Source organism: Phascolarctos cinereus, unplaced genomic scaffold, assembly GCF_003287225.1.
Source record: "Phascolarctos cinereus isolate Bilbo 61053 unplaced genomic scaffold, phaCin_HiC Scaffold_4;HRSCAF=312, whole genome shotgun sequence".
In the NCBI taxonomy this organism is placed as follows: Eukaryota; Metazoa; Chordata; class Mammalia; order Diprotodontia; family Phascolarctidae; genus Phascolarctos; species Phascolarctos cinereus.
In genome coordinates this window covers 346,016,785-346,040,150 of record NW_027555847.1, presented here as the reverse complement: position 1 = coordinate 346,040,150, position 23,366 = coordinate 346,016,785, and positions in this window count along the sequence as shown.

Below are 23,366 nucleotides of genomic sequence, written 5' to 3'. Positions count from 1 at the left end.
AATGAAAAAGGGGACTTCCAAACTTTCCTGACAAAAAGACCAGAACTCAATGGAAAATTTGATCTTCAAATACAAGCCTCAAAAGACGCATAAAAAGGTAAATAGGCTATTTAATAAGGTTAAGCTGTTTACATTCCCACATGGGAAGATGATACTTATAACTCTTGAAGAAATGTATCTTTATTACAACACTTAGAAGGCATATACATGGACAGAGGGGCTGTGATAAAGTTGACTTTCATGTCAAGATAAAAAACCTAATGAAGTGGTGAAAAGGAATTGTAACGTGAGAAGAGGAAAGGAGGAAGCAGAAAAAGGTAAATTACGTCACATGAAGAAGCACAAAGACATATTGCAGTAGAGGGAAAGAAGAGAGGGAAATGAGCATTGTTTGAACTTTAGTCTCCTCAGATTTGTCTCAAAGAGGAAATAACATACTGAGCTAGGTATAGAATTCTAACTTTGACATAGGCAGTAGGAGAGGAAAGGGGAAAGAACAGGGAAGAGGGGATTAAAGGGAGGGAAGAAGTAGTAAGGGAAAAGAGAAAGAAAAGGGAAGGGGCTGTTAGAAGGGAGGACAGATTGAGAGAGGCAGTGATCAAAAGCAAAATTCTAGTGAGGAGGGGAAGTGAGAAAAGGAGAAAGAAAAGCATAAACAGGGGAGAGGAGAATAGGATGGGGAGAAAGACACAGATAGTAATCATAACTGTGAATGTGAATGGGATGAACTCTCCCAAAAAGTGGAAACCAATAGCAGAATGGATTAGGAACCATAATCCTGCAATACGTTGTTTACAAGAGACACATTTGAAATAGAGGATACACACAGGGTAAAGATAAAAGGCTGAAGTAGAATATATTATGCTTCAGCTGAAGTTCAAAAAAAAAAGGAGGGGTAGCAATCCTGATCTCAGACAAAGCAAAAGCAAAAATAGATGTTATTAAAAGAGATAAAGAAGGAAACTACATCCTATTAAAAGCCACCATAGACAATGAAGTAATATCATTATTAAACATATATGCACCAAGTGGTATAGCATCCAAATCCTTAGAGAGGTTCAGAGAGTTACAGGAAGAAATAGACAGCAAAACTATACTAGTGGGGGACCTCAACCTCCCCTTCTCTGAACTAGATAAATGTAACCACAAAATAAATGAGAAAGAAGTTAAAGAGGCAAATAGAAGTTTAGAAAAATTAGATATGATAGACCTCTGGAGAAAATTAAATGGTAATAGAAAGGAATATACTTTCTTCTCAGTGGTACATGACACTTACAAAAAATTGACCATGTACTAGGGCATAAAAACTTCACATTCCAATGCAGAAAAGCAGAAATATTAAATGCATCCTTTTCAGATCATGATGCAATAAAAATCATATGTAATAAAGGGCCATGGAAAGATAGACTAAATATTAATTGGAAACTAAATAATCTAATCCTAAAGAATGAATGGGTCGAATAACAAATCATAGAAACAATCAATAACTTCATCCAAGAGAATGACAATGATGAGACAACATACAAAAACTAAGGGGATGCAGCAAAAGCAGTTCTTAGGGAAGTTATATCTCTAAATGCCTACATGAATAAAATAGAGAAAGAGGAGGTGAATGAATTGGGCATGCAACTAGAAAAACTAGGGAAAAAAATTAGAAATAAGTACCAAATTTGAAACACTGAAAACCAAAGGAGAGAGTAATAAAACTGAAATTAAGAAAATCACTGAACTAATAAATAAAACTAAGCCGGTTTTATGAAAAATCAATAAAATAGATAAGCATTTGGTTAATTTGCTTAAAAAAAAGAAAGAAGATAACCAAATTACCAATGTCAAAAACGAAAAGGGTAAATTCACCACTAATGAAGAGGAAATTAAAACTACAATTAGGAACTATTTTGCCCAACTGTATACCAATTAATTTGACACTCTTAGTGAACTGAATGAATATTTACAGAAATATAAATTGCCCAGATTAACAGAAGAGGAAGCAAAATTCTTAAATAACCCCATTGCAGAAAAAAAGAAATTGAATAAGCCATCAATGAACTCCCTAGGAAAAAATCTCCAGGTCCAGAAGGATTTACAAGTGAATTCTGTCAAATATTTAAAGAACAACTAATTCCAATATTATATAAACTGTTTGGGAAAATAGGTGAAGAAAGAATCTTACCAAATTCTGTTTATGATACAAATATGGTGCTGATACCTAAACCAAGAAGAGTCAAAACAGAGAAAGAAAATTATAGACCAATTTCCCTAGTGAATATAGATGCAAAAATTTTAAATAAAATATTAGCAAAAGGAGTACAGCAACTTATCATGAGAATAATACACTCTGACCAGGTAGTATTTGTACCAGGAATGCAGGGCTGGCTCAATGTTAGGAAAACTATCAGCATAATTGATCATCAACAACAAAACTAACAGAAACCATCTCAATACATGAAGAAAAAGCTTTTTGACAATATGCAACATCCATTCCTATTAAAAACACTAGCAAGCATAGGAATAAATAAAGTCTTCCTTTAAATAATAAATAACATCTGCCTAAAACCTTTGGCAAGCATCATATGTAATGGGGACAAGCTAGAATTATTTGCAATAAGATTGGGGGTGATACAAGGATGTCTATTATCCCCACTGTTGTTCAATGTCATATTGGAAACATAAGCATTAGCAATAAGAGAAGAAAAAGAAATTGAAGGTATTAGAATAGGTAAAGAAGAAACAAAGCTATCACCTTTTGCAGATGATATAATGACATACTTAGAGAAACCAAGAGAATCAAGTAAGAAAACTACTTGAAATAATAAATAACTTTAGCAAAGTTGCGAGCTATAAAATAAACATAAATAATTGACATTTCTATATATTACCAACAAAACCCAACAGCAAAGATAGAGAAATTCCATTTAACGTTACTGTAGACATTTTGAAATATTTAGGAGTCTGCCTGCTGAAACAAACCCAGGAACAACACGAACATAATTACCAACCACTTTTTACTCAAATAAAATCAGATCTAAATAATTGGAAAAACATCATTAGCTTATGGGTAGGCAGAGCTAATACAACAAAATGACAATTCTACCTAAGCTAATTTACTTATTCAGTGCCATGCCAATCAAACTACCAAAAAAATTATTTTAGAGAGCTAGAAAATATAATAAAAGATTCATTTGGAATAACAAAAGGTCCAGAATATCAAGGGGATTAATGAAACGAAATGCAGAGAAAGGTAGTCTCGCCATTCCAGATCACAAATTTTATTTTAAAGAAGGAATAATCAAAACTTCTTGGTACTGGCTAAGAAATAGAGTGGTGGATCAGTGGAATAGGTTAGGTATGCAAGACACAGTAGTTAATGAATTTAGTAATCTACTGTTTGATAAACCCAAAGCCCTCAGCTTCTGGGATAAGAACTTAGGATTTCACAAAAATTGCTGGGAAAACTGGAAAAGAGTATAGCAGAAACTAGGCATAGACCAACATCTTTTTTATTTGTTTGTTTGTTTTTTTTGTTTAATTTTTTAAAAATTATATTAATTTATTTTGATTTATCAACAATCACTTCCATATGCTTTTGAGTTGAAAATTTTTCTCCATCTTCCTCGTCCCCACCCTCCCCAAGACAGCCCACAATCTGATATAGACTTTACATTTACATACCCATTAAACATATTTTCACATTAGTGAAGTTGTAAGTAAAAATTAAAACCAAAAGGAGGAACCATCAGAAAGATGAAACAAAACTCAACAGAAGGTAAAAATAAGTGATAGCGATTCGACTTCCAAAGTTTTTTCTTTGGATGTGGACAGCATTTTCCATCACAAGGCCTCTGGAGATGTCTTAGATCCTCATAATGCTGAGAAGGGTTCAGTTTAACAATATTAGTCATTGCATAATGTGGCTGTTATTGTGTACAAAGTCCTCTTTGTTCTTTTCACTTCACTCAGCATCAGACCACATAAGTTTTTCCAGGTTTTTCTGAAGTCAGCCTATTCATCATTTCTTATAGCACAATAGTATTCCATTACATTCATGTACCACAACTTGCTCAGCCATTCCCCAATTGATGGGCATCCTCTCAATTTCCAATTCTTTGCCACCACAAAAAAGCTGCTATGAATATTTTTGTACATGTGGGTCCTTTTCCCATTTGTTTGATCTCTTTGGGATATAGCCCTAGAAGTGCTATTGCTGGATCAAAGGGTATGCACATTTTTGTAGCCCTTTGGGCATAGTTCCAAATTGTTCTCCAAAATGGTTGGATCATTTCACAACTCCACCAACAATGTATTAGTGTTCCAATTTTCCCACATCTCTCCAACATTTATCATTTTCCTGTTTTGTCATGTTGGCCAATCTGATAGGTGTGATGTGGTACCTCAGAGTTGTTTTGATTTGCATTTCTCTAATCAATAATGATTTAGAGCATTTTTTCATATGACTATAGATGGCTTTAATTTCTTCATCTGAGAACTGTCTGTTCATATCCTTTGACCATTTATCAATTGGGGAATGGCTTGTGTTCTTATAAATTTGTCTTAATTCTCTATATATTTTAGAAATGAGGCCTTTATCAGAGAGACTGGTTGTAAAAATTCTTTCCCAATTTTCTACCTTCCTTCTAATCTTAGTTGCATTGGCTTTGTTTGTGCAAAAACTTTTCAATTTAATGTAATCAAAATTATCCATTTTGCTTTTCATAATGTTCTCTATCTCCTGTTTGGTCATGAATTCTTCTGTTCTCCATAGATCTGATGGGTAAACTATTCCTTGTTCTCCCAGTTTACTTATGGTATCAGCCTTTATATCTAAGTCCTGAACCCATTTTGACTTTATTTTGGTATATGGTGTGAGATTTGGGTCTATGCCTAGTTTCTGCCATACTCTTTTCCAGTTTTCCCAGCAGTTTTTTTCAAAGAGTGGGTTCTTATCCCAGAAGCTGGGGTCTTTGGGTTTATCAAATAATAGATTACTATAGTCATTGACTACTGTGTCTTGCATATTTAACCTATTCCACTGATCCACCTCCCTATTTCTTAGCCAGTACCAAGCAGTTTTGATGATTGCTGCTTTATAATACAATTTAAGATCTGGAATTGCTAGGCCACCTTCCCCTGCATTTCTTTTCATTAGTTCCTTTGACCTTTTGTTTTTCCAAATGAATCTTGTTAGTATTTTTTCTAACTCTATAAAATAATTTTTTGGTAGTTTGATTGGTATGGCACTGAATAAGTAAATTAGCTTAGGTAGGATTGTCATTTTTATTATATTAGCTCGGCCTACCCATGAGCAACTGATGTTTTTCCAATTATTTAGATCTGATTTTATTTGTGTGAAAAGTGTTTTGTAATTGTGTTTATATACTTCCTGGGTTTGTTTCGGGGTAGACTCCTAAATATTTTACAATGTCTACAGTAAGTTTAAATGGGATTTCTCTTTCTATCTCTTGCTGTTGGGCTTTGTTGGTAATATATAGAAATGCTGATGATTTATGTGGGTTTATTTTATAGCCTGCAACTTTGCTAAAGTTGTTTATTATTTCAAGTAGTTTTTTACTTGATTCTCTAGGATTCTCTAAGTATATCATCATGTCATCTGCAAAGAGTGATAGCTTTGTTTCTTCTTTGCCTATTCTAATGCCTTCAATTTCTTTTTCTTCTCTTATTGCTAAAGCTAAGGTTTCCAGTACAATATTGAATAACAGTGGTGATAATGGACATCCTTGTTTCACCCCGATCTTATTGGAAATGCTTCTAGCCTGTCCCCATTACATATAATGCTTGCTGAAGGTTTTAGATAATGCTATTTATTATTTTAAGGAAGACTCCATTTATACCTATGCTTTCTAGTGTTTTTAATAGGAATGGGTGTTGTATTTTATCAAAAGCTTTTTCTGCATCTATTGAGATGATCATGTGGTTTCTGTTGGTTTTGTTGTTGATATGCTCAATGATGCTGATAGTTTTCCTAATATTGAACCAACCCTGCATTCCTGGTATAAATCCTACCTGGTCATAGTGTATTATTCTTGTGATAAGTTGCTGCAATCTATTTGCTAGTATTTTGTTTAAAATTTTTGCATCTATATTCATTAGAGAAATTGGTCTATAATTTTCTTTCTCTATTTTGACTCTTCCTGGTTTAGGTATCAACACCATATTTGTATCATAAAAAGAATTTGGTAAGACTCCTTCTTCACCTATTTTCCCAAATAGTCTATATAGTATTGGAATTAATTGTTCTTTAAATGTTTGATAGAATTCACATGTAAATCCATCTGGCCCTGGAGATTTTTTCCTAGGGAGTTCATCAATGGCTTGTTCAATTTCTTTTTCTGAGATGGGGTTATTTAAGTATTTTACTTCCTCTTCGTTAATCTGGGCAATTTATATTTTTGTAAATATGTATCCATTTCACTAAGATTGTCAAATTTGTTGGCATATAGTTGGGCAAAATAATTCCTAATTATTGTTTTAATTTCCTCTTCCTTGGTGGTAGCTTCACCTTTTCATTCTTGATACTAGTAATTTGGTTTTCTTCTTTTTTTTTAATTAAATTAACCAAAGGTTATCTATTTTATTGGTTTTTTCATAAAACCAGCTCTTAGTTTTATTTATTAGTTCAATAGTTTTTTAATTTCAATTTTATTAATTTTTCCTTTGGTTTTCAATATTTCTAATTTGGTGTTTAGTTGAGGATTTTTAATTTGTTCTTTTTCTAGTTTTTTTAGTTGTATGCCCAATTCATTAATCTCCTCTTTTTCTATTTTATTTATGTAAGCATTTAGAGATATAAAACTTCCCCTAAGAACTGCTTTTTGGTATGTTGTCTCATTATTGTCATTCTGTTGAATATAATTATTGATTGTTTCTATGATTTGTTGTTTGACCCAATCATTTTTTAGGATTAGATTATTTAGTTTCCAATTATTTTTTAGTCTATCTTTCCATGGCCCTTTATTACATATAATTTTTATTGTGTCATGATCTGAAAAGGATGCATTTAATATTTCTGCCTTTCTGCATTGGATTGTGAGGTTTTTATGCCCTAGTACATGGTCAATTTTTGTGTATGTGCCATGTACTGCCAAGAAAAAAGTGTACTCCTTTCTAGCCCCATTCAGTTTTCTCCAGAGGTCTGACATACCTAATTATTCTAATGTTCTATTCACCTCCTTAACTTCTTTCTTGTTTATTTTGTGGTTATATAGACCAATATCTTACACTATATACCAATGTAAAGTCAAAATGGATACACAATTTAGATATAAAAGTCGATACTGTAAGTAAACTGGGAGAGCATGGAATAGTTTAATTGTCAGATTTATGGGGAACAGAAGAATTTATGACCAAATAAGAGTTAGAAAACATTATGAAATGCAAAATGGATAATTTTGATTTCATTAAATTGAAAAGTTTTTGCACAAAGAAAATGCAACCAAAATTAGGAGGGAAGCAGAAAACTGGGAAAGAATGTTTACAACCAATGTCTCTAATAAGGGCCTCATTTCTAAAATATATAGGGAATTAAGTCCATTTTATGAGAGTACATGTCATTCCTCAATTGATAAATGGTCAAAGAATATGAACAGGTAGTTCTCAAATGCAGAAATTAAAGCCATCTATAGTCATATGAAAAAACGCTCTAAATTAATATTGATTAGAGAAATGCAAATGGAAACAACTCTGAGGTACCACATCACACATATCAGATTGGCCAACATAACAAAACAGGAAAATGATAAACGTTGAAGAAGATGTGGAAAAATTGGAGCATTAATGCATTGTTGGTGAAGTTGTGAACTGATCCAACCATTTTTGAGAGCAATTTAGAACTATGCCTAAAGGGCTATATAGATGTGCATAATTTTTGACCCAGCAATAGCACTCTTAGGGCTGTATTCCTAAAGAGACCATAAAAGTGGGAAAGGGACCCACATGTACAAAACTATTTATAGCAGCTCTTTCTGTGGTTGCAAAGAATTGGAAATTGAGGGGATGCCATTAATTGGGGAATGGTTGAACAAGTTGTGGCATATGAATGTAATGGAATACTATTGTGCTATAAGAAATGATGAGCAGGTGGACTTCAGGAAAACCTGGAAAGACTTGTATGGACTGATGCTGAGTGAAGTGAGCAGCACTGTAACAGCCACATTGTGTGATGTCTAATGTTGATAGTCTTAGCCCTTCTCAGCAATGCAAGGATATAAGACATCTCCAAAAGACTCATGATGGAAAATGCTATCCTCATCCAGAGAAATAACTATGGAGTTTGAATGCTGATCGAAGCATATTATTTGCTGTTTTTTTTCTTCTGTTTTGTTTTGTTTTTTTCTTTCTTGTGGTGTCTCTTATGGGTTCTAATTTTTCTCTACAATATGACTAATATGAAAAATATGTTTAATAGGAATGTATATGTAGAGCTTATATCAGATTTCACACCATCATGGGGAGGGAGGTGGGGAGAAAATTTAAAACTCAAAAGCTTTTGGAAGTGATTGTTGAAAACTAAAAGTAAATAAATTAATTAAAATATTTTAAAAGCACCTCTATAGAAGTCAAATATGAAACTTCTAAGTATTCAGTAGTCAATATTTTGTAATTGCTCATTCATACAGGTACCTAAAAATCACAATATCCAGGGTATCTTTTGACTCTATGAGTAAGCACAAATTGACCATAATGTATCTAAGGCCCTTCATCAACCACTCCCACTTTGGATATAAACATCTGCACTCCCTCACGGCAAAGAATCCCTGCTCTAATCAAAGAGGGACACTCTCCATAGCCCACATTTGTAATATTAACTCTCCCTTTGGTCAGAGCCTTTCCATGTCTTATTCAGTATTCTCAGAAAGGGTCATTCCATCATTGCATTCAAAATTCAGCAACTACTTCCTATGGCTAAATCAGTGAAGTGCACATTCTTTTCCTGGTATTTAAAATCTTCCACAACTAGGTACTTGCCTACCTTTCTTGCTTTGGATTATTATACTACTCCATATCATATCCCAAATTCTAGACAAACTGAATTGCTAATCATCCTCTATACATATCTCAGTGTCCTAGCTTTATGCAGGGTAATAGTTGAGAACCTATGGGAAGACAGCGAAAAGATTTGGAACGAATTCTAGGAATGGAAGGGTTTTGCCTCTTACCAGTGAAGGAAGTACTTATGTCCATGAGATTACAGACTCTTTGGAGTAATGAAATATTTTTTAAATAAGTTTTTGGTCCCTAAATAGATTATTAACATCATCAATAAATGATTAAGAAGATTGTCTCCTTCTGAATAATATGTAAATATGCATGTACATATATTTATATGTGCACATGTGTGTATATGTACCTATATAAATACAATGTGTACATACGTGAGCATACATATATAAACCTAGGTGACACAATAATAGAATGTTAGTTTTGGAATCAGGAAGACCTAAGTTCAAATCCTGCCTCAACAGACTCCTAATTATATGACCTTGGAGAAATTAATTAACTTCTGCCTGATTCAGTTTTCTCATGCATAAAATGGAGAAAGTAATAACATCTGCCTCTTATGGTAATTTTAAGAATCAAATGAATTAATATTTTTATAAAGTGCTTTTCAAATCTTAAACTACTATTTAATGTTAGCTAGGAGTCAGGAGGCAGCTGGTGGCTCAGTGGATAGAGCTTTTGGCCTGGAGTCAGGAAGATCTGAGTTCAAATCCACCCCCTCAGATACTTCCTAGCTCTGTGACCCTGGGCAAGTCACTTAACCTCTGCTTGCTTGAGAAAAGGGATCCACTGGAGAAAAAAAAGGCAAACTACTCCAGTATCTCTCCCAAGATAATTCTAAATGGGGTCACAAAGGGTCAGGCATGCATGAAAAATGACTGAATAACAATAATTAGATACGTATATATGTGTATATATACACACCTATGTATGTGCTTCTTTTGACCTTTCCCATGATCAAACGTGACTAGAAAAATTACATATGCAGCTGAAAATCAGCTGGTTCCTTACTAGCCGGAGACATAAGTATAACTTACCTGTTAGACCTAACAAGAGGCTAGAAAGGAGGTTGTTTCTGGTAGGAAATTGGTTGGGATGGAATGTAATATATATCTATAACCATCTACATCCTTTTAGAAGCTTCCTGCATACTCCTGCCAACTATTGATTTCTGGTATTAGTTGAATACTTAGTAGCCATCCATTTCCTTCAAGTAATTTTCTCATTCTTCACCCCAGTGTTGAATGAATGAGATGGAAAAAATACTAAAAAGAAAGGTAGGATTCACATCAACATCTCTGAGAGTAAATTATAAAAGAGCAAAAATCCAGGATCCTATAAAAAGGATGAAATTCATAGAGCTGTAACTCTACAAAATCTGATTAAATGCATACCCTACATTTAGTTAGGATGGAGTATAAGGAATTTAACTCCAAGTAATTGTCTTTCTGCAGAATGCCTGATGAGTTTGTAAACTAATAAATTGGCTTATTTTAATCCCCAAAAGAGTTTATCCTTCACTGGGCCTTTTCAAATAACACAAAATATGAACAATAGCCAGATTCACTTTGTTATTTTCCCATATTATACTGCTCTGATATTATTTTGATATTCCAATTTTCTATGGAGTTCTATGCATTTAAACACAATACTAAATATTACATATTGATGGCTAAGCTATCCTTTGATACAATAGATTTCTTGCTTGTTGCAAGAGATCTTAAAACTCTGTATGTTTTATATCTTCTTTTAATCTTTTAATCAATCATTGCAAAAATACTTTTGGATATATAATTAGAGATTCTAGGGTGCTAAGTTACTCCTTGAAGCTAAATTATCTTTTAAAAATTTTTTCAGCAATAATAGCTTATATTTGCATAGCACTTTTCTGTTTACAAAGCACTTTCCTTACAATAACTTAAGAACCTTATTCAGTCAATGGGTACAAATAGTTTTTGTTTCTTTTCATTTTTTATGATGAACAAACATGCATATTTCAATTTATAAGAACAAAATTAGAGTTAAGTTGTCAAGTACTCTTAGTTTTACCTCTTTGATATTTCTCTCTTATACCCCATCTCCTCTGTTGATATAACCACCTTCGTGTAGGTCCTCATCACTTCATGCCTAAACTAACACAGTATCCTATCACAGTATCCTAAACCAGGGGTGAGGAACCTGTAGCCTTCAGGCCACATGGGGCATTCTAGGTCCTTGGATGCAGCCTTTTGACTGAGACCAAGTTTTACAGAACAAATTATTTTATTAAGGAGATTTGTTCTGTGAAGTTTGGTTTCAGTCAAAAGGCCAAACTTGAAGACCTAGAGTGTCACATGCGGCCTCGAGGCTGAAGGTTTCCCACTCCTGAAGCTATCACAATTGATTGGTCTCCCTATCTCAGGATTCTCCCCACTCCTTTGTATCCTCCTCTCTGCTGTCAAACTGATCTTTTGATCTTCCATACAGCACAAGTCTGACCATGTCACTCCACTATTCAGGTACCTGTAAGTGGCTCATTATTGACTTCAAGATCCCAATATAAAGTCTTCTTTTTGGTTTATAAAGCCCTCCATAATCTGCTACCTTCCTACTCTTCTTAGACTTTGCAATTCCTTGTGCCAACACCCCACAAACCAAACCTTTATCAATCAATCCAATGACATTAGCCTTCTTGCTGTTCTTTACACAAAACACTCCAAAACCAGACTCTGGCCATTTTTACTTGCTGTTCTCAAAGTCTCAAAATCTTTCCCTCTTCATCTCTACCTCATGACTTCCTTGACTTCCTTCGAAATTCAGCTAAACTCTTACCTTCTGTAAGACTTTTCAGATTCCTACCTGATGCTACTGCCTTCCTTCTGTTGATCTCCAATTTATCCTATCTATATCTTATTTGTTCATAGTTTTTTGTATTCTGTCTCTCTCTTTAAACTCTTCCCTAAGAACAGATACTGTCTTTTGCTTTTCTTTGTATCTGTAGCACTTAGCACAGTTCCTGGCACATAGTAAATGGTTAATAAATCCTAGTTGACTGAGTTGATTGAAGTGTATATTAAGTTTAATATGATAGTTAAAAATGCCTTTCTTGTTATTGTTCCTTTCTGAATGTGGTGCTTTTTTGCATTTTTAAATATTTCATTTATGAGGTTTTCTTTTTTTTTTTTTGCATCACTCTCACTTTCCACTTCTCTGTCAGCTCTTATTCCATCTTTCAGATAATGCTGAGGGAAGATGAAGGTTTTAAAGCAAACATTTGAAGTCAGCTAGCTCCACATTCAATTCAACAAAACAAATTCAGTTCCATATTTATTAAGTGCTTGCTATGACCAGCCTTATGCAAGGCACTAGGGGAGATAAAAAGTTTATGTAAGGTATCTTCCCAGAAAGGGCTTTTAAAGCTTTTCTGAATCCCTCTTCCATCTCCTTAATGAAGAATAAAGACTTTGATTGGGTGAACACTTTAATAAGGTGTCCACCTGGACCTTGGTACTACCTTTGTTCTTTAACACTATATTGGGGATTGTTAATTCACTGTTTCAGCTGACCAAGGGACACCAGGAGAAGCAAATGGAGGCAGTGACAAAATAACAGAAGAATCCGTACACCAAGTCTCCTGAGCCTTGTAGAGTTACTCTTAGATTATGTCATGCTGTTACATACATACATACATACATCTATCTATCTATCTATCTATCTATCTATCTATCTATCTATCTATCTATCTATATCTATCTATATCTATCTATCTATCTATCTATCTATCTATCTATCTATCTATCTATCTATATCTATATATCAATTAACTAAGAAACATGTATTAAATCTTTACTTATTCCAGGCACTGTGCCAAGCCCTAGAGGCACAAGGAAAACAAACAAACAAACAAACAAAGAGTCTTTGACCTTTAGGAGCTTTCGGTTTGAAGGAAAAAAAATATACATAAACATCAGTGCCATAGAAGGTCACTTTGTGTGGGAAAGCACTAGCATCTGGGAGCCAGCACAGTGGAAAGCCCTCCTGGGCCCAGTGGTAGTAGTTGTTTGCTACATGTGTAAACCCCAATCTTAGGCCAAGTTACACACACCTACTATGAACTGCACATAGGAAATCTAAGATAAATACGGAATAACAAGAAAGATGTAACTGGATTTTTTCTTTTGTTGTTGTTTTTCTAATTCTGAAATTTGTTGGATCAGTCCTGGATATTCCTGGCATATTAAATATTGTTCCTAATAATAATAATAATAATAATAATAATAATAAATAAATTGCTCATTTAGCCATTTTTTTCAGTTACGTTCAGAAGTGTTGTTGTTATTGTTCAGTTGTTTCAGACATATTGGACTCTTTGTGACCCCATTTGGGTTTTCGTGATAGAGATACTGGAGTGTTTTGCCATTTTCTTCTCCAGTCATTTTACAGGTGAGGAAATTGAAGAAAACAGAGTTAAGTGACATGTCCAGGGTCACACAGTTAATAAGTTTCTATTGAAGCCTTTTGGAACCCCCTGTGTTACAGCTTTCTAGTTTACAAAACACTTTGCATGCTTTCTTCACCTTATAATTACAACAACCTTGCAAAGTTCAAAGCACTATTTTTATTGTCTTTGACTTAAAGATGAGGAATTTAAGGCTTATAGACTTAAATATTTAAGAACAGGCACACAGCTGTATCAATTTTCCTGATTTGAATCAAGAAGAAAAACAAACAAACAAACATGCAAATATGATTCCCCTTTCCCTTGTAAATTCAAATCCTTGAACTGTTCTGGTCTTAAACCCTCCCCATATCTATGCTCATGAAAATATTTAATCCTGCATACAACAGACCCAAATTTATGGAAGATAAGTTAGTGTTTGCTCAACGTTACCAATTCCATCCATATGAAATGCAGCTAGTTCTGAAATTCATTGATTTCTTCCCCCTGATTCATTAAAATAGCTTAATAGAAGTGAGATGAACAATTTTTATTACTTAGAGCAGTGTCTCAAATCTATTTTTTTTGGAAATAAGAAAACTCCATTATAGTTGGTTTATTGTTACAGAAGTTTGATATGTTAGAAATGACATCATGCCACTGAAATCTACCTCCACACTCAATGGAGAAGAAGCTCAATAGAGAATGGTTATTAAAGCATATTTGCTAGTCCTCCCCCCATATCTGTTGTCCCATTTTATTAAAAGTGGGGGAGACATGAGTTCACACCCTGAGTCATTCTTGGTTCTTCCTGCCCCCCCCACATGCTATGTCCAATCAATTGTTAAGTTTTATTGATAATTCTCCCACCTCTCTAGTCTGTCCACTCCTCCATACTCACTTGACCGACCACCCCTCTGATTCTGGCTTTCTTACCTTTCACTCAGATAATTTCAAACTTCCTAATTGATCTTCCTGCATCAATCCAATCATGTCTCCACTCTCTACCATCCATTGTCCACACAGGCACTAAAATAATCTTCCCATACAGGTTTGATTGTGCCACTCATTCCTCTGCTCAAGACTCATCAAAGGTTACCTATTGCCTATAAGACAAATAATACTAGCCTTTTAAAGTAGGCGTGATTATTATTCCCATTCTACATATGCATAAACTGAGACTCAGAGAGGTTATTAAATGACTTACTCAGGGTCACACATGCAGAGAATATCTGAGTCAGAATTTGAACTCAGGTCTTCCTGACTCAAAGTTGAACATCTCATCACTGCCATGTCTAGCTGCCTAACTGATAAAATTACAACTCCTATTTAGCAGTTAAAGCCTTTCACAATCTAACTCCAAGCCATCTTTATGGCCCAATTTCATTTCATATCATTCTCTCCTGTAGAAGCAATGTTCCTTCCAAACTCTGGCTTACTCACTGATTCTTAAGTGGGCCATTCTATCTTTTATTTTTTTTTTTTGTCTTTTCACTGGCTGTCCTAGAATGCGCTCATTCTTCATTCCCATCTCTTGGAATCCCTAACATCCCTCAAAACTCGGTTCAAGTACAGCCTCATATATAAAACATTTCCCAATCTCCCACTTGTAAGGAACTTATCCCTATGTATTTGGTATATACTTTGTATTTACTTATCAGAGTGTATGTTGATCCCCTCTCCTCAGGAAAATGTAGGGTCCTTGAGGGCAAAAGCTTTTTTTTTCCTTTCTTTTTATCTCTAATGCCTAGCACAGTGGTATACATATAGTAAATGCTTAATACATGCTTTTAAAATTCAATTTAAGATCTTAGCAAAGTATGAAAACAAAAGGCACAACCCCAGAAATTAAGTGTAATAGAAATAGACTGAATAAAGTTTTCACTTTTAAAACAGTAGTCAGTATTGGATTATTTACCAAGTTATGGGTGATGGTCTGTCAGTTGATTTGTTTCCTACTTATGAGGCTCTGGTTGATCCATACCTGCCTCCTTTGGGGTGCCTAGGAGCATTGTATCTACCCTATGATTCTTCCTTTCAGCCAGGTTTAGGCAAGTTGATATGGGTGGGGAGCAGCCTATGCACTTAAACACAAATTGCTAAGAAAACAGAAAAGGTATGCTATGTACATATACTTTTCTTGTCTTCCTTCCATTCCTTCACTCCACTGCCCCTTTCTTCCTTCTGTATTCTCACCATTCCCCTTCCCCCAATTCCAGAATGATTAGGAGTGCTGTGATTGGGTGCAAAATAATTACCCTTCCTTAACTATCCTTATGCTTTTCATCTCTTCGGTGAGACTCTAATCACAATCTTCAGTTCCAGTGACATTTGAGAACTTATTAAAATTCTAAAACTGTGTTCTGGAATGGTGAGGGAGGCAAACATTTTTGTGAGATGTCACACAGTCTCACGCCCACCAACATTGGCAGCGAATTCAGTAAAATACTGTCCTCAGCAAAGCAGCCTCCCATGGGTTCACTGGTTGAGTACAAAGTGAGTTGGAGTAGGGACCTGGAGGGAATACCATTTGCCTTTCTGATTTCACCCTAAATCTCTTCTCTGTTCATCTCCCATAATGCTGAGTAATTTGTGCACAAAGTAGGCTAAGGGAGATTTCATCTGAATAATTGCAGCTCTTTGGGAACTAGCAGAATTGGTGTTTGCAAATGGAAGGAACACAAATTGACAGGTCAAATCTTTCATCATTTTTCTTGATGTACGCACTGGATGAAGATGTAGGTGCAGTATTTTGCAATCATTAAGGCATGAAAGAAAAAATAATAAATAGATACAACTTAAAGTGTAAAATGTCAACCCCAAGCATGCTGTGCAGGAGTGCATCAGAGTATTTCTTTTCCCTTACATCAACCATATCACCCTCATTATGTTTATTTTGTTTTGTTTTCTTCTATGTATTATGTTGTGAGGCACTTGGGCCCCTTCCCCAGCCTGGTTTCTGAATATTGCTCTAGATCCTGTTCAAAAAGAAGGTGTTGAATCTGAGCATGTTTGTGTGACTAAACAAACACACAGAGATACAGTCTTTCCCCCTAGGGACTCAGTAACAAAAACCCAGGCCTCTCAGAAGTACTTTGACTGCTTTGTGTTTCACTGGTTGTAAATGTTCATTAACTTAAACCTTTTATTTCAAGATATGTATCATTTTGGGATGATGAAGGTTGGAAAAAGCAATGCGAAGTCCAGGGAAGTGATCTAGATAACACTGTATTCAATGTGTACTCATTCCTTAATCTTTTCAACATTCCATATCCATTTTTAAGAATTTATTATAAGCAAAATACTATACTAGGAGGTTGTAGAAAGAGAAAGTTAATGAAGATTTAGTGTGCAACCACACAAGACTCTAACTCTAGCAACGAGCTCTTTCTCTTCCTCTCCTTTCTTCCTTCTCTGTCTCCCTTCTTCTCTCTCTCTCTCTCTCTCTCTCTCTCTCTCTCTCTCTCTCTCTCTCTCTCTCTCTTTCTCTTTCCTCTCTCTCTTTCTGTCTCTGTCTCTCTCACACACAAATACACACATACAATGATAATAAAATCACTGAAGAATAGTTATAATTCAGAATAGAATATGATAAGAGCAGAAGAGGTTTAAAATGCTACATAAAGTTGCAAGAAGGTAAGAATTTCTGATGAATGGAATAAAGAAGGCTTTATGAAAGCATTTCAGTACAGACTTGAAGAGCAGTTAGGGTTATAATAGTTGGAGATGTACAGATGTTAGAAGAAGGAAGAATTGAGAAAGAATTTCAGGTATAGGGAATGGTGTGCACAAAACCATGAAGGTGGGTAAATACTAGATGGGTTCAAGTAATGGTGAAGAATATAGCTTGAACGGAAGGGAGGAGAATCTGATGAATGCCATCAATGGTCCTATAGATTAAATATTGGTATTTTCAAGACTGCTTTTTGTTGGCACCCTCTTTACTTGCATGTGTGTAACACTATAGTGAAATTACTGTCTTTTTAAAATGGTGACAATGTATATCTTAGCAGACTGAACCCAACATCTCATATGCACACAAGCATTTCCTTAAAAGAATGTGCATTATCTTTGATATAGAATCAAGCTATGTGGTGGTCACTTTGGGGTAAATTTCTGTAGGGTAAATTTCAGCTCAATGACATATATGTAAATCATTATGCATCAAAATTGTAAATTTTTATTTTCAATTCAATCCCACATGAGAAAGTGAAGAAGAAAATAAGGCTCAGAAACTTTTATAGATTTACCCAAGGTCAGATAGCTATAGAGCTGTAATTCAAGCCTAGGTCTTCTGACTCTGAAACCAGGGCTTAGTCTGCTATGTGAGAAGTAACATGGTACAGTGCATAAGCGTGATGTATTTAGAGCTGGAAGTCAGCCAGTCAACTAGCATTTGTTAAGCATCTACTATTTGTCAGGCACTTTGGTAAGTACTGTGTTCAAACATCTTCACTGGGTATGAACTACATGACCAAGGGCAAAATAGGTAATGGATAATGAGTGATAGGTTACACTTGGATTTGGACATCTTTAAATGAATATCCCATTTAAGGCATGTACTAACTTCAAGACTCTGGGCAAATCATTTAATCGTTCTAAGCATTATTTTTCCTCATCTACACACTAGAACACGCCCAGCCTTTTGACTATTTAAAGGTTTATCTTCCCAGATCTCCTAAACCGGTGAAATAGTATAGAAAGAAAAGCTGCAATAGAATATTTCCTCCATAAAGTTGGAGTACACCCTCCCACAAATACACAATAAGTGGGAAGAGGGAGTACAACTAGGGAGCTTTTGAAACCAGAGAACACTAAATGGAGAGCCCACATGTAGCGCTCCACATGTGTGGTCAGGACAGCAACATACATGAAGGGGCACACATCTCTTATGCTGTAGGGCCACTGGTGTTTTCTGGTAAGGTCATCGCACTTCCTCTGGGGTTGCCTATTGTCCCTAGCATCTACCTAGCAGGATTGCTGTGGCAATCAAATGAAATCATACATGAACGGAACTTTGAAAACTTTTGAAATACTTTATGCCTATTATTAATGATACAAAGCACAGAGGGGCACATAGATATTTATGGAGTAGCAAAGACGAGGAATACCAAGGATCAAGTCACATGAGTACAGAAGATAAATGTATTCCTTACCAAGATGGTATAAGAAGACAATTCCATAAATATTTGCCACTTAGCTTCCAGTGAATTATAAGACATTAATTATAAGACATTAAATTATAAGACATTAATCCAGGGAAATTAAGTCTGTTTATGTTGAATCCATCAGTGCAACAATTTGTTTTTTGAAATTTATAATGATATGATACCTGAATCTGCTAAGATCATTGAAGCAGAAGTTTAAGTTGCTTGAATTATGCAGACAATTATAGTTAATTAGGCTATAACACTTGTTTTGAAAATGCAAATTTGTTACAATGCAAGTGATATGTAGGTGCTTTAATCCACTTCACATTGCACATGTAGGTATAGTAAGAGAAAGTGGATCAGAAGAGAAAGATTATGTCTTGCAAGTATTATTTTGAAGTAATACATATCCCTGTGCTGTCTGTATTAAATAAATAGGGACAAAATGCAAATCAAACATATTAAAAATCTAGAAAGAAAGTCTGGTCATCTGTCAAGTTATCCTAGAGCAAAGATATCTATAGGACATGGATTCTCTTTTTTTTTTTTATCATTACTGCCTCTTTGTACTTAATGTTCAGACACTTCACATGATGGGAATCCTCAGGAAGTATAAAGAGAAAATCCCAATAACCCACCATTGACTGTACTTTAAATAACTTCTAGTAATAACTGCAGGTTGGGCTCACTGAGATTACAAGTGTCATGCTGAAGAAAGGGATGGACTCCCTGAGGTTGACTGACAGGAAGCAAGCTACCCAAACAGTTATGAATCATTTTAAAAGTCGCCACTGCTTTTGGAAGATGAAAGAAACCTACCAGCCTCTCAGTCATGCGGGGAAAAGGCTCAGCGGGATAATAAGAGGTTTGACTAGTGAATGAAAGTCGGGATTATTAAAATAAAAAATAAAAAGTGTTCAAAGAGGTGGCAAACCCAACTGTCAAGTTGAATGGAAAAGGAAGGGGGAGTTTAAATTAAAACCGTCTTGGTAAGAGAAAAAATAATGTGATGTCAGATTGAAAAAGTCACCAACTAAGTAACTGACTCTTTTCTAGTCCAGGATTAAAGTTGGTAGGGGAGAAGATGAAAAGGACTGACTGGGTATGATTGTGTATTTATTTAGGAAAGGTCTGGAAGGAAAGACCTTTCCTCTAGGAGAATTTATATGTTATCTTTAATTATTACCATTTTTTAGCATTTCAAAATTTTTTGAATTCCAAATTCTCTCCCTCCCTGCAGTCCTTCCCTCATCCACTGAGAAGGTAAGCAATATGATATCCATTATACATGTAAAATGTATAAACATATTTTCATATTAGCCATACTACACAAAAAGCGAGAAAAATAAAGAAAATGAGAAAAAGATATACTTCAATTTGTACTTAGAGCTCATCAGTTCTCTCTCTAGAGGTGGATAGCAATTTTCCCATGAGCCCTTTTGAATTATCTTGAATCATTGCATTGAGTAACCAAGTCTTTCACAATCAATCATCATCACAATATTGCTGTTATTGTGTACAACGTTCTCTTGCTTCTACTTTACATTAGTTCAAATAGATTTTCCCATGGTTTTGTGAAACCATCTCCCTCATCATTTTTTATAGCATAATAGTATTCCAGTATTCCATCGCAATCATATACCACAACTTGTCCAGCCACTCCCCAATTGATGGGTATGCTCTCAATTTCTAATTGTTTGCTATCACAAAAAGAATTGATATGCATATGTGTGTGTGTGTGTGTATTTCTCAGATAAATTATATTTTTCTTCAGAGAAGATATATCAGAGAAATATAGAAAAAGGCTGGTAATGATTTTGAAAATGTGCATATGCAACACTATTAGTTCTAAGACCTATGCCTTCTGATGGCAGAGAGGAGAGGAGCTTAGGGGAAAAAAATATTTTCTTTCTCCCTCCAGTGTTCTCTCCTAGAGGCCTGTCTGTGGTGAACCTCAGGGGAAGAGTAACTGTTCTGTGTCTGAGAGCCTATTCAGCTGTCAGCTCTCACACTTTCTAGCATCTCTAAAAGTCACATAGGAAAATGACAGAGCAAGTCCTCACAGATGATCACTCATCCACTAGAAAAGTACCAATGGTGGGAGAAATGTGGCAAGGGACTCAGTAGCCATGTTTAAATTCATGCATTTTCCCTCTAACCCACCATAACCTCATCTGAGAAGGCTTGACTCCACCGGTTCAGTGGACAGCAAGGTTTTATTCAGAGACTGAAATGGAAAAATTGAAACTTTTTCAAATGGAAAATAGCAGCAGCTTGGCAGAAAAAATAAGTGATTTATCAACATACGTATATAGATGAATTTTTAAACATTTCATGTGATAATCTCAATGTGATGATGACTACTGATAAACTTGGTTTTTTTTGGTTGTGCCCTTTAGCAAGTTTTAAGAATTGTTTTTAAATGATTTTTCTAAATATAGTTCCAAGATGAAAAAAAAACACACTCACAATTTATACTTAACACCAGTTTCCTGTGCATAGAGAACTCAATTATCGTCTTGAATAGAAGTCTTTATTTCAAATAGTACTGTGGAGATGAACAGAATAAGGCAGAAGTTGGATTCTGATTGAAAGTGATGACATACTGCTATTGATCAGCTTTTATTCTTAGCATTAGACTATATAATTGTTTTGGGACATTGTTGTTGTTATTGCCCTTGGATTAAAAGTGATATATAAAAGCCAAGTTATTTTTTTTCAGAAATATTAAATAAAGTCAAGACCATGCAAATACCATCTTGTTTCATCTCTTCTTCCAAAAAAGCAGATCACTTTCTATCTTTTATCAACCTTTAACCTACCTATCTAGGAAATTTTATACTGGGGGAAAAAAAAGGTACATGTGGTGGTGGGGAGAACAACATTAACCTTTAAGATGACCTTTTTTGGTCTGGAATGGTTTCCTTGCTGGCGTACTTGAGGAGTGGGCTTAAAGAAATACAAGGAAATTGAAAGAATCCATTCAAAAGGAAAACTTGGCAGTGTGATTTATGGTACAATAATCAAGCCAAGAATTCTGACTAAGCTGAATACAGTTGCTTTGTAATGTCTGGCTGAGACCTATGTTTCTCAGAAAGGCCTTAGGAGAATATAGTGGCAAGGGGGAAACAAATTATTCAATTAATTTGGATGTTTTGAACATCTTGATAATCTGGGGATGGGGAACAACGAAATAATGAATTTTCCTTTTTTGCCATCACACTTGGTATACACACACACACACACACACACACACACACACACACACATATATATATGTATGTAATACTGATAATGATTTTTTTTTCTATTTGCTTTATCTAGGCAAAAGATAACAGGCAAAAATTAGGCTGGTCCAATTTACACATCTTTGGGACCCGTGTCTTCATTTGTGCGATCTAATACAACTGGCAAAGGAAGCTGTGCTTTCATCTTTCTTGTTTAGAATATTCCTGCGGTGCTTTGGATAAATGTTGAAGTATCAAGGACTGTCTGCCTATAATCATCTAAAAACACCCTATAAAGAACTGCTGGAAGCACTGAATAGCAGGATGTCAGAAATTAGGTTTAGATCAGTATTTCGTATCTTATACCAATATAGGCTCCAAATACATAATGTGACCTAAATATAAAATGTCATATCACAAACCAATTAGAGAAATGAGAGAAATTACATATAAAATCTATAGGTGGGGGAAAATTCATGACTAAAAAAGGGATAGGGAGCACAGAAAACAAAATAGATAATTTTGATTACAGAAAGATAAAAAGTTATTGCACAAATACAGCAAAGATGAGAAATGAAATGATTAGCTACGAAAAAAATCTTTTCAGTAATTTTTTTCTGATAAAGGTCTTATTTCCAAGATATATAAGGAACTGATTCAAATTTATAATGAGACATTCCTTAATTCATAAATGGCCTAAGTATGTGAACAAGGAGGTTCTCAAGAGAAGAAAGCCAGACTATATATAGTCACATGAAAAAAAAACACTTCAAATCACTGATTATCAGAGAAATATTAATTTAAAGAAATTCTGAGGTTCTATCTTATGTCCTTCAGATTGTCAGAGATGGCAAAAAAAAAAAAGGACAAATGTTTGGGCAGTGGAGATTGCAGGAAAACAGACACATTTATGCTCAGTTGTTGTAGCTATGAATGGTTCTGAACATTTGGGAAAGTAAGTTGAAATTATGTACAAAAAGTTGCCAAACAGCGCATGCCATTTGGCATATCTGTACCATTGCTAGGCTTATCCCTCAAAGATACCTAAGAAAGAAGAAAAAGTCCTATATGTATAAAAAATATTTATAGCAGTTCTTTTTGTTCTGGTAAAAGCTGGTAATCAAAGGAATACTTATGAATTGGGGAACAGTTGGACAAACAATGAAATATTATTGTGCTGAAAGAAATAAAGGGAGGGGGAAGAAAATGGTTTCATCAAAGAGACCTGGGAAGATTCATATAAACTGATGCAAAGTAAAGTGAATGGGACCAGAAGAACAATTTCTACTATAGTGCCAATATATAAGACCAAAGAATTTTGAAAGATTTAAAAATCCTGACAACTAAGTTACCAACTCCAAAAGGTGAATGAAAAAGAACACTGCCCATTCCATTACAAAGGGATGATGGATTATAAGGAATAAGGGATGTATTTTTGGATGTGAAAAAATGTAGGAATATGTTTTGTTTAACTATACTTATGGTATATAGGAGTTCTTGATAATTGAAAAAAAAACAATTAAGGGAACATGCCCAGCCAGCATATGATTTTTTGCT